Source organism: Oxyura jamaicensis, chromosome 3, assembly GCF_011077185.1.
Source record: "Oxyura jamaicensis isolate SHBP4307 breed ruddy duck chromosome 3, BPBGC_Ojam_1.0, whole genome shotgun sequence".
Taxonomy (NCBI): Eukaryota; Metazoa; Chordata; class Aves; order Anseriformes; family Anatidae; genus Oxyura; species Oxyura jamaicensis.
The window spans coordinates 73,949,908-73,960,835 of record NC_048895.1 but is presented as its reverse complement, the minus strand read 5'-3'; the positions used below and the strand labels follow the sequence as shown (position 1 = coordinate 73,960,835).

Sequence of the window (10,928 nt, the reverse complement as noted above, 5' to 3'; positions counted from 1 at the left end):
GAGTGGCTGATAGCCCAGAGTGCTATGCTGCTATTCAGAAGGATCTTAACAGTCTGAAGAGATGGGCAGAGAGGAACCTCTTGAAATTCAGCAAAAGCAAGTGCAGCATCTTCCTGTACCTGGGAAGGAATAACCCCAGTACAGGCTGGGGGCTGACCTGGTAGAAATTAGCTCTGCAGTGAAACACGTGGGAGTCCTGGTGGACAATGCATTGACCATGAGCTAGCAATGGGCCCTGAAGGCCAATGGTGTCGTGGGTGCATTTGGAAGAGTACTGCCAGCATGTCGAGGGAGGTAATCCTTCTCCACTATGCAGCTCTGGTGAGGCCTCAGCTGGAGTGCTACATCCAATTCTGGGCTTCCCATTACAAAAAAGACATGGAACTCCTGCGTGAGAATCCAGCAAAGGGCAATTAAAAAGATAAGGGACTAAAACATCTCTCATATGAGGAAAGGCTCAGAGAGATGGGCCTTTTTAGCTTGGATAAGAGAAGGCTAGGAAGATCTGATCAATGTGTATAAGTATCTGAAGGGAGGGTGTCAAGAAGATGGGGCCAAAATTTTCTTACAGGTGCCCAACAATGAGAGGTGTATGTAACACAGGAAGTTCCATTTGAACATGAGGATAAACTTCTCTACTGTGAGGGTGACTGAGCACTGGAACAGGTTTCCCAGAGAGGTGGTGGAGTCTCTTTCCCTGAAGATATTCAAAAGCTGTCTGGTCACAGTCCTGGGTAATGTACTTGAGGGTACCACGCTTGAGCAGGGGGTCTGGACTATATGGCATCCAGAGGTCCCTTCCAACATAAACCATTCTGTGATTCTGTTGTTATTATTCATTTTATTTTTATAAGATAATTATTTTTATTTGAACTTTAGCTAATTTTTTTTACAACAGAAAAAGTCTGATCCGTTGAGAATATTCTATCCAAATGACCAACTTATTTTATCAGTATTGAAATGTGGTGATATTCAAAATTGATAAACCACATTGTTTGTCTTTATTTGAATAAATATACACATTATTCCAATGAGAGGAGACCTTGCACAAGAAACGAGAATTCTAAGCCCCTCAGAAGACAGTATCTTTTACAGTGCATGGAAAACCATTTACCTTTCTTAAAGATTTTCTCTGTTATTTCAGGTATATCACTTGAGTTTAGTGGACTGCTTTATTTTTATTCCTGCAAATGGAGTACAGAAATGGAAAGGAACAGATCAGGCAAAAAGAAAAAGGAAAAAAGAATCATAACTGTTGTATTTCATACTAGTTAATTTGTAACTGAAACAGATAAAAAGCCTCTGTATAAGGTAGAAAAGCAATCTCTAAGATTTTTTTTTAAGTATACTGAACTTAATTATAAGTAAATGCCCCGTTCACACAAACCTGAATATTAAGCAAAGTGCATGAAGAGGTTGTTTACAGTTTTGTGCTTTTAATCTAAAAGACTAAAAAATATCTTATTTGTAGACCCATGTTTTTTCTGAATATGTTTGTCTATGATTAAGCTGAATTATTCAGTTAATCATTGAGTCCTTCAGCCATTTATTTGCAAAACAAAATTAATTCTGATGTTCAGTGCAATGGATGCACCCAAGAAAGACAGAGGTTGGAGTTGAGATATTCAGAATCCCACTGCTAAGCAGGAGGTTATGAACACTAATCACTCTATTATTCATAGAATCATAGAATCATTAAGGTTGGAAAGGACCTCCAAGATCATCTGGTCCAACCATCCCCCTACCACCAATGTCACCCAATAAATCATGTCCCGAAGTGCCAGGTCCGACCTTTCCTTCAACACCCCCCGGGACAGTGACTCCACCACCTCCCTGGGCAACCTATTTCAATGCCTGACTACTCTTTCTGAGAATAAATGTCTCCTAATTTCTAACCTAAACTTCCCCTGGCGCAACCTGAGGACATTCCCTCTAGTCCTATCACTAGTCATCTTCAGAAAAGGCAGACCCCCAGCTCCCCACAACTTCCTTTCGGGTTGGTGCAGAGAGCAGTAAGGTCTCCCCTTCTTTTCTCTTTCCCAGACTAAATAGCCCCAGTTCCCTCAGCCACTCTTCAATAGGACTTGTGTTCCAGGCCCTTCACCAGCTTCATAGTCCTTCTCTGGACATGTTCCAGGGCCTCAATGTCCTTCTTGTAGTGAGGGCCAAAAACTGAACAGAGTACTCGAGGTGAGGCTTCACCAGAGCAGAGTACACCTCCCTGGTCCTGCTGGCTACACTATTCCTGATACAAGCCAGGATGCCGTTGGCCTTGGCCACCTGAGCACACTTCCAGCTCATATTCAGGTGAGCATCGATCAACACCCCTAGATCCATTTCTTCTGCACAGCTTTTGATCCACTCTGCCCCAAGCCTGTAGCACTGCATGGGGTTGTTGTGGCTGAAGTGCAGGACCCAGCACTTAGCCATGTTGAACCTCATCCCATTGGCCTCTGCCCATCTCTCTATCCTGTCCAGGTCCCTCTGCAGGTCCTTCCTACCCTCCAGCAGATTGACACTCCCCCCCCGCTTGGTGGGAAAATTCCTGCGATTCCTTTCTTCTTTCTCTTTAATATAAATCTTTGATATTGCGACTGTAGTACAGCAAGCCTGTTTCCAAGAGACTACAGCTCTCATTGTTCCCTGGTTTTCATATCAGGAAAGTCACTTTATAGGTCAGATGGCAGAGACTGAGCCCAGCTTCCACATTTCTCATAGAAATACCCAATTTGAATAAACTTTTTAGTTTTAAGCTAGTAACTGTGGAGACAACAGCCGTAAGTGCTATGTTTGCAAAGACTGGAGGGCTTCTGAAGATGAATTTTCTTGCAAGGGGAACTTTCATAGCAAAGACAATACTAAAAATTTGAAATGAACAGCAGTGGATAGTAGTTGCAATATTAGGAATTGAATTTACAAAACAAGGAAACATGGCAGACTACGTCTGGAAGCAAAGTACCTTCAACTGAGACTGTAGCAGTGTTTTTTGAGTGTAAATATGGTTTTCCAAGTAAGATAGAATGCAATATTTTGTCAGGATATTAATATTTATGACATGAGTCATCTGAAAAGCACCATAGATATAGATGGCTACAAGTGACTGCTCATTTGGATGGGGTTCCATTCGGTATTTTGCTTGTGCTACTTACACAACAAACAGATGTCTTCTTAAGTAGCTTGGGATGTTTGAGAAGGTTATGGTTGAGCAATATGAATACAGAAGGGGAAGTTATGTACCGTGAACTGGTTCAGAAAAAGGATATGTGGTTGTTTTATATATGGTTTGAATAAATTAATATTCACTTACCTTAGGAAATAATACATGACTGCAAATATATATATATATTTATATAGTAGACTTTAGACCAGCATAAATTTAGTTTGCAAGGGTTGTATAATTAAGTTATGCTTAAAGAAACACAATACAGAAGACTACTTTTGTATTTTTATAAATAATTTATTTCTGGAGGGAAAAAGAAAAAAATGTTACTGGGGCGAGAGCCTTAATACAATAGGCTTTCTATTTGAATGCTCTCCTGTCATTTCTGAAGTAGTTGTGACCTGTTCTGAACCCAAAGTCTGACCTCAGAAAGAAGTTTGTGTCCTCTCCACAGAAGAACATGCCCTATTTCAAAATTGTAAGAATCTCATATCTGAAGTGCTGAACTTTTCAATAGCTTGGAATATCACTGGGAAGTTCTCTCACAAATTATTATTATTTTTTTTTAATCCATCCAAGTAAAGAAAGGTAATTTTATTTACAAGTTAAATATCTTCCAAATTTCAGTCTTTGTTGTTGTTGTTTTTTGTTTGCTTGTTTGCTTGTTTTCAAAGATGGAGTGATTAGATTTGATAGGAATCATGTTTCCAATTTTTTTAAACTAAAACTTCTCTAAATAAATGACTTCACAAAAGTCCTTTCTGATATTAGTGCAGTATAACCAAGGTAATTCTCAGGGTTCCTTGTCCAAGGATTCATGGTACAATTTTGGCTCTTGGACATTCCTCATGAGGCTGAAGTTAGATTTAAGGTCTCTATGCCACAGACCTAATTGCTATAGGTCTGTGGCAATCTTATTAACTACAAGAAAGCATTTTTATATGGAAATTGTTAAAGAGTTCATTTATTCCAACAGGACAAAGTGATTCTGTGTATGCAAAATGTGATTTAAAAATGTTAAAACATTGAAGGAAAAGCATATTGATTATTTTAGGTACACAAAAATTTATGCTGACAGCTTTATGATGCAATATGTAATATACACATGTATAACCAATGCATTTGTGTCTATGCTGTGTTGAAAAAATGAGTTGCAGTAATTAATTATCTGTTTCAGTTCAATTTGCTTTCTATTGAAAACATCTCATGCTGTTTTATAATACTTAATAAAATCTATTCCATTAGACAATGTGATAGAATCTTAACATAATATATACTGACTACAGGCCCCCTTTGGTTCTAAAACCAATTTATATGTAGATTATACCCATTTTAAATCTCCTCTGAAATAATTTAGTTTACAGTTTCAAATAGTACCAACAAAGTACTTCTTGAAAGCCAACATGAAGTTCACAAACTCCTTCCATTTTGCTCTTATTGTTAAAAAAATGGAAAAGATTATGAAATTGCAAAAATAAAGATTTATTTTTCAAGATACAAAATAAAAAATCACAGTGTTCCTTAATGTCAAAAACAAACAAAAAAAATAGAAAAATACACTGCAATTTTGGAACCTGTTTTGAAAGTTCACTGCTTGCATATGTAGAAGCATGAAGTCATAGAGCAATGATAAATTTCCTGGAATAGCAAACAGAAAACAAACAAACAAAAATACTTATTTTACTCACCATGAATGGATCTGCCTAAACCAAAATTGATTGCAAAAAAGGGGTTTTGTTTTTTTTTTTTTAAAAAAAAAAATGTTTTTAAAATTGTGTCATTGTCCTTTTAATGTGAAGTTCTGAATGTTTTTTTTTTTTTGCTTAGAAAGTGTAACTGTGTAAATAATAATAATAATAATAGATCTTTAAACAATAGTGTAAATAATAATAATAATAGATCTTTAAATAAATAGCTTCCTTTCTTATTAACATAGATACTTAGAAGCAAGTTCAATCTATATATATAATCATATGGAACCAGAAAAAAAAAAAAAAAAATGAAACAATAATTGCAGGAAAGAAAAATTGCTTCCCATACAACCATATGAAAAAAATTGTGCACCATTATATTAATTGATATGAACTTTATTCATATCAAGCAGAAAACATTAAAAAGAGTAAATTCTATATCTCTAACTTAAATTTTATTATTCTATGTACAAGTGCTTGCTGCTGTCTTCTAACTTCTAAAAATAAACAATATTCTACTTATTTTATGTGAACCATCATTATATATCTCACTTCTGGTTGTTGATGGCTTTAGCTGTTGAATCCATTACTAGAGAAAAGGTCAGAAATTGCAAGCCCCTATCTAAGACACAGGAGTACTTTAATATATACTATAGCAACCTACGTTTGCAGAAGAGGTCTTTGCATGACACAATATTCATATGGCCCCAAAAGTCCTTCTTTTATGGCCATTTTAAAATGGGGGAAAATTGGAAGCTTGGTCCTTGCAGTGCTTTTCAAACTGGAAACTGGAAGATCTATTTATTTGTCCTTTTAAATAGTAAGATGGTAGAAGAATGGAAGTCATTTTGATCTCTATTTCTAATTTTACCAATAAAATGCTCTTAGAAATGAGAAATTGGGATAAATTAGACAAGACAATTGAAACTGGAAATTCTTTTTGTGTAATATTTATTTACAACAAATTATAATTCTCATGTAGACACGTTTCTCATGTAGAATACGTTTCTGAATCCCGGAACACTCTTCTCAGAGAGATTTGTTTTGTTTGGCACACATCTAAAAGTAAGCTTTATCCTTGGTAGTATTAGCCTATTTATAAAAATATGTAGGAATCATGCTGGCAATATTTTAACAAAAATGGTCAAAACTTAAGATTTCTGTAGTTCAGCCCAATTGTCAGAAGAGAATTGTATTGTTTCATTTCTGAGAGATTCAACTCTTATTTCAAGATTACAAAACTTGATAATTAAGTCTATGTGAGTTATCATAAGCTGTCTCAATAGTTGAGAATGAAAAAGAACAGCCAGCATTTAGAGTAAGAACATTGCTGTAAAGATGGAGTTTCTGGGATAAGATTATATCATGGTGTCTGCTACTAAGAAAAATAACAATTGTCTGAAAAGTAAAACACAGACATCTCTAGCACTTGTTAATGGCTATATAAATAATAGAGGACAAACTTACAGCACCTGTGAGAGAAGAATGTTTCCAGATATTGATGGAAAGATCTTTTTCACCCTCCCCTCCCCTACTCCAATTTTATATTCAAAATAAGTTAAAAAAATAAAACTAAAATAATATATATGTTAAATTCTTCATTGGAAGTTTTCACATAAGGCAATTACTCCAAAGCCATTCTAAATGTCTTTGAAATGGAAGAGGGTCCAAAAAGATTTCTCAGTGTTTATATATAAATCTACAAAACCAAAATAACTGCATAGCTGTTTAATAGGATAAATATTCAATTACTTTTACAGTGGTCTTTGATTAAGTAAATTATCCACAGCAATTTTAAATGTCAGAAGAATGGGATTGAAACTTCAAAAAAGTTTTAACATAAATTAAGGTCCGTAGATTTTTTTTTTCTCTATTCCTGTTTAAAAAGTACAATACATATTTTCTGATTTTGTGGAATAGTTATAAAATAGGTTATCTACAAACTTATTTGATGAACTGTGCTGTAATTCAAGAGCTTTCTCCATAGAGGAACATTTACAGTAGTGCCTGCATATACCAGTGTCTAGTGGAAACTACAGAAACTGCACTTCTTCATGTCAATTAGTCTTTTAAGGCATGTAGTAATACCTCATTATATTTTCAGTATCACACACAGAAGTGAATGAAATGGGAAATATTCTACGAATTTCATAACATATTAAAAAAAAAAAAATGTTATTTTAGTTCTCTGTATATAGTGCTTTCTCTATTGTTACAAACAATATAATTGAGGCATATTCCTGTGTTCACCATGTATATTTAAATTTTCCATGATTTTGAATACATGCAATTTCTCAAAAGATTGTGAAAAGAATGTAAAAAAAAAAAAAAAAAAAAAAAAAAAGTGATCAATTTAAGTTCATAAAGCTGACTCAGCTTCATGCTAGTAGCAGGTGGCAATAAAAGGATGAGGATTGTTAGCTTCTGTAAGTATTAGAATAGCTCATCTTATGACAGTGGGTATGTGATACAAGTTCCACAGATAAAATTTTAGGTCTCATGTGAGCTGTTTAGAAAATAACTCTGACATTGAGCTAACTTTGTCTTCTTGTCTGCTTTCTTTGTTGAAACAAAGTTGGTCTAATTCTGCCACTGCAGCTCCAGTGATTTCTGTGGAGAGCTTGAGTGATTTCAGTTCTATTGATTACAATACAGCTAGTTGCATGAATAAAAGAAGTTTCTTGCCATGCTTCCAAGAAGGGAGAATGTTTGTATATTACCACAAAACTGGATCAGCATGAGTTGTTCCATATAAATGTCTGAAATTGATTTTGACACACACACATAAGTTTATTGCAATATATTCTTCTTTAGATGTAATTTACTCCTTATTTAACTGTAATGAAATAGTTCAAGATTGTTCAAATTGTTGTGGCTTTATAATTTTAAGGAAGCATTTTGTTACATATTGCATAACAGTTATACTTAATAGTTCAGACTAACAGCCCACATCTTCATTTACGCCAGAATCATGTTTCAAATATTGGCCAAAATCTAGTTTTGCTAGAAGAGCAATAACATGGCCCACAATATTGAGTCCAATGACTACTTTTCTGTTGCCTAGTTCCAGCTCATGGGATCATCTACACTGAAACAGATTGCCTATTTAATAATACTTAGAATGTTTCTCTTTCTCTTCCAGGCTCCCCTTGTCCAGTCTTCTCTTAAAATAAATAAATAAATATATTATCTTTTAGCTGCACAGATCTATTACCCTTGTATGTGAAGTCATCATTTTTTGTTTCTTATTAACATGTCTGCTGGGAACTTTTATTGATGTTCCCTAGTGCTTATGTGAGAAGATAAAGTGAAGAGTCAACCACCATTCACCCTGTGTCACTCATGATTTTGCAGATCAGCGTCTCATAGTCCTTTCCCCCCAATAAATGATTTCTTAGCTGTGAAGTTATATCTTGTTATATAGCTGATTTTTCTTCCTGCAGTCTCCCTTTCTTGTGTAGCAGTTAAAATGATTCTTCAGAGGATCCCATGTAAATAGTATCTATTTCACAAACTTGAGTAGGAGTATTACTATTGTCTGAATAAAGCTGATCTTCATTTTTCCTTTCAAATCTTACTTTTATTCCCAGATTGTTGTAACTGCAGTAGTGAAATTAGCATTTACAGCACCAATGACTTACTTCAACCAGTAATATGAATTTCCACTCTATCTTTGGATCTTTGGATTAAGTGGTCATTTAGCTAATAGGAGCAAATCCGGGAGAAAAAGAAGAAAAAAAAATAATAATAATAGAAAAAAAATAATAAAAAAAAGCGAGCTTATTTCATTTATGCCAAATATAGGAACATTGGAAACTATTAGAATTTTTGCTGACAGATGATATAAAAATAGTTATACGAAAATGTTATGTATTTTTCTAGTAAGCATAAAAAAGATGTGAGGAGTAACTGTTACTATTTAGAAACTACATTAATATTTTTGCTCCAAGTGCATTGCTTGAGTAGTCAGAGGAAAAAATCTGTCCCAGCACACTTCTCATGGACCTAGTAATGAGTCAGCTTCTGCATTTGGTACACCTAGACAAATTTCTTTCATTCCTTTTGAAGAGAATGAAATAAATATTTTTCATATTTGGTAAATAGCATTTGTTTTGTTTTGTTTTGTTTTTCTTAGTCACCATCCATACTATGCTGTTTCCAGCTTTGGCCTACCTTTACTTTATTTTTCTGTCTTTTTATAGGTGCTTATATGTGGCAGATTTCTCATTATTTATTTATTTATGTATTTATTTCTGTTCCAGAAAATTCTAGGTAATTAAAATCTAGTTTCTATATCTTAACAAATATTTTACATCAAATCCTTGTGTAGCATTTTTCTGTGGTCTGAGGACCAGCATTAGACAAGCATTATATTTTGACTCTTCTAGGCAAGTGTTTATGGTTTGATTGTTGATCTCAGTTCAACCAATCTAAGGATATATTATGGTAGAGAAGATGAAATGTCTCAAAGATAGATGAATCCTACTTCATAGGCTTCATTCAGTCCAAACAGTGACCATATTCTTTCTTGCAAATGGTTACATCTATCTATTTTTACTCTGGGTCTATAGATAGCACTATAGATGTAAATCAAGATGTAAAAAGTTAAATCCTCTGACAGAGGATACACAGAAACTGGGGGTTCTGTTTGACAGCAAGTTGAATATGAGTCAGCAGTGTGCTCTGGCAGCCAAAAGGGCCACCTGTAACCTGAGGTGCATCAAGCACAGCATTGGTAGCTAGCTGAAAGAAGTGATTGTCCAACTCTAGTCTATATTCAGCTCAAGTACTTTTGTGCAGTTTGGGGCACTACAATATAAAAAAGACATGGAACTATCAGAGAACATCCAGAGCAAGGGCAACAAATATGGTGAAGGGTATAAGGGGGAAGATATACGAGGAGTGGCTTCATTCACATGGTTTGTTCAGCCTAGAGAAGAGGAGAGTGAGGCGAGACAGTAAATTTACTACAGTAAATTTATGAATAAAAAATATAATAGGTCACTTATAGCTGAGGGAGACATAAATCATCTTGTCATGCCTCCAAACTAGCTTGGCTCGAACTAGCTTGACTTCATTGTAACACATTTTGTACAACCGGTATGTAGGAACCACAGAAGTCCTGGTTTATTCTCAACTACAGTTTTGAGCAGAGGAGAATCTGGCAACAGCAAAGGAACAAGGTTTATTTATTTATTTATTTAACATACTGGTGGCAATAGGATTCTGGTTTTGTTTTTACCCAATTTTCAATTCTTGTAGTCATCCTAATATATAAGAAGCTTGAAAGTTGTTTTTACTTTTTTATGCCTTACTGTAAGTTCAGTGATTAATTTTCATGTGGAATATTTTAGCCTGATGTTTACGAAGTCTGTGATCGTGCTGTGTGCCTGCGAGGTGCTCTGTATGATTCCAGCCTTTCAGCTGAGTTACCTAAAGGGGCAGAGCATGCAGTGACACTGTAATCAGAGGCTGGATACAAGAGAGATCCAAGTGTTTAGCTCAGCAGTCCCCTAAGAGGGAGCACTAATCTTCTGTCTGGCGAAGCGGCACATTTCTATTGGTGACCAGTCAACATCCAGACAGCCTGTAGCTGGTTTGGGGATGGCAGAAGTTACTGCATGTCAAGAAGCAGGGAAGGAGATAGGTGATTTTAAAAGTTGTGGGGAGAATGGAAGGTTTTGCAGGGAAAAAGACTGAAGAAAGCGTAGACTGGAGAAAGCAGATAATTGCAGTATAGGAAGTGCATGAAAATAAAAGAAAAAAAAAAAATCATGGACTAGTTTAATTAACAAAACTGTTTGTATATTTTATATAACCTAAATGTGAATGTGTGATGCTATTCTACTTTCATGTTTTAATCCAAAGGTTAGGAGCTATATGTAAACATTTATAAATATCTCTGGAAGAACAAACAGAACTTCACAGGCACTACAAGCATACACAACTTGTTTCCCCTAAAATTTTGTCATGCTGTACTGGGTCTGGCTGGGATGTTAACTTTCCCTGCAGCAGCCCATACAGTGCTGCGCTCTGCACTTGTAGCTAGAACAGCAGTGGTATCACACCAGTGTTGT

At 35.2% G+C, this 10,928-nt stretch overlaps 1 long non-coding RNA gene across 1 annotated transcript; it reads right to left on the bottom strand.

Annotated features, from left to right (window-relative positions):
- Nucleotides 1-1,680: 1,680 nt before the first annotated feature.
- On the bottom strand, nucleotides 1,681-9,516 carry LOC118165255. The gene is made up of 3 exons (XR_004749945.1): nucleotides 9,505-9,516; nucleotides 2,105-2,107; nucleotides 1,681-1,907 (listed from the first exon to the last, which is right to left on the bottom strand). It is a non-coding gene; the product is annotated as an uncharacterized LOC118165255 (long non-coding RNA).
- Between the last annotated feature and the right edge of the window lie 1,412 nt (nucleotides 9,517-10,928).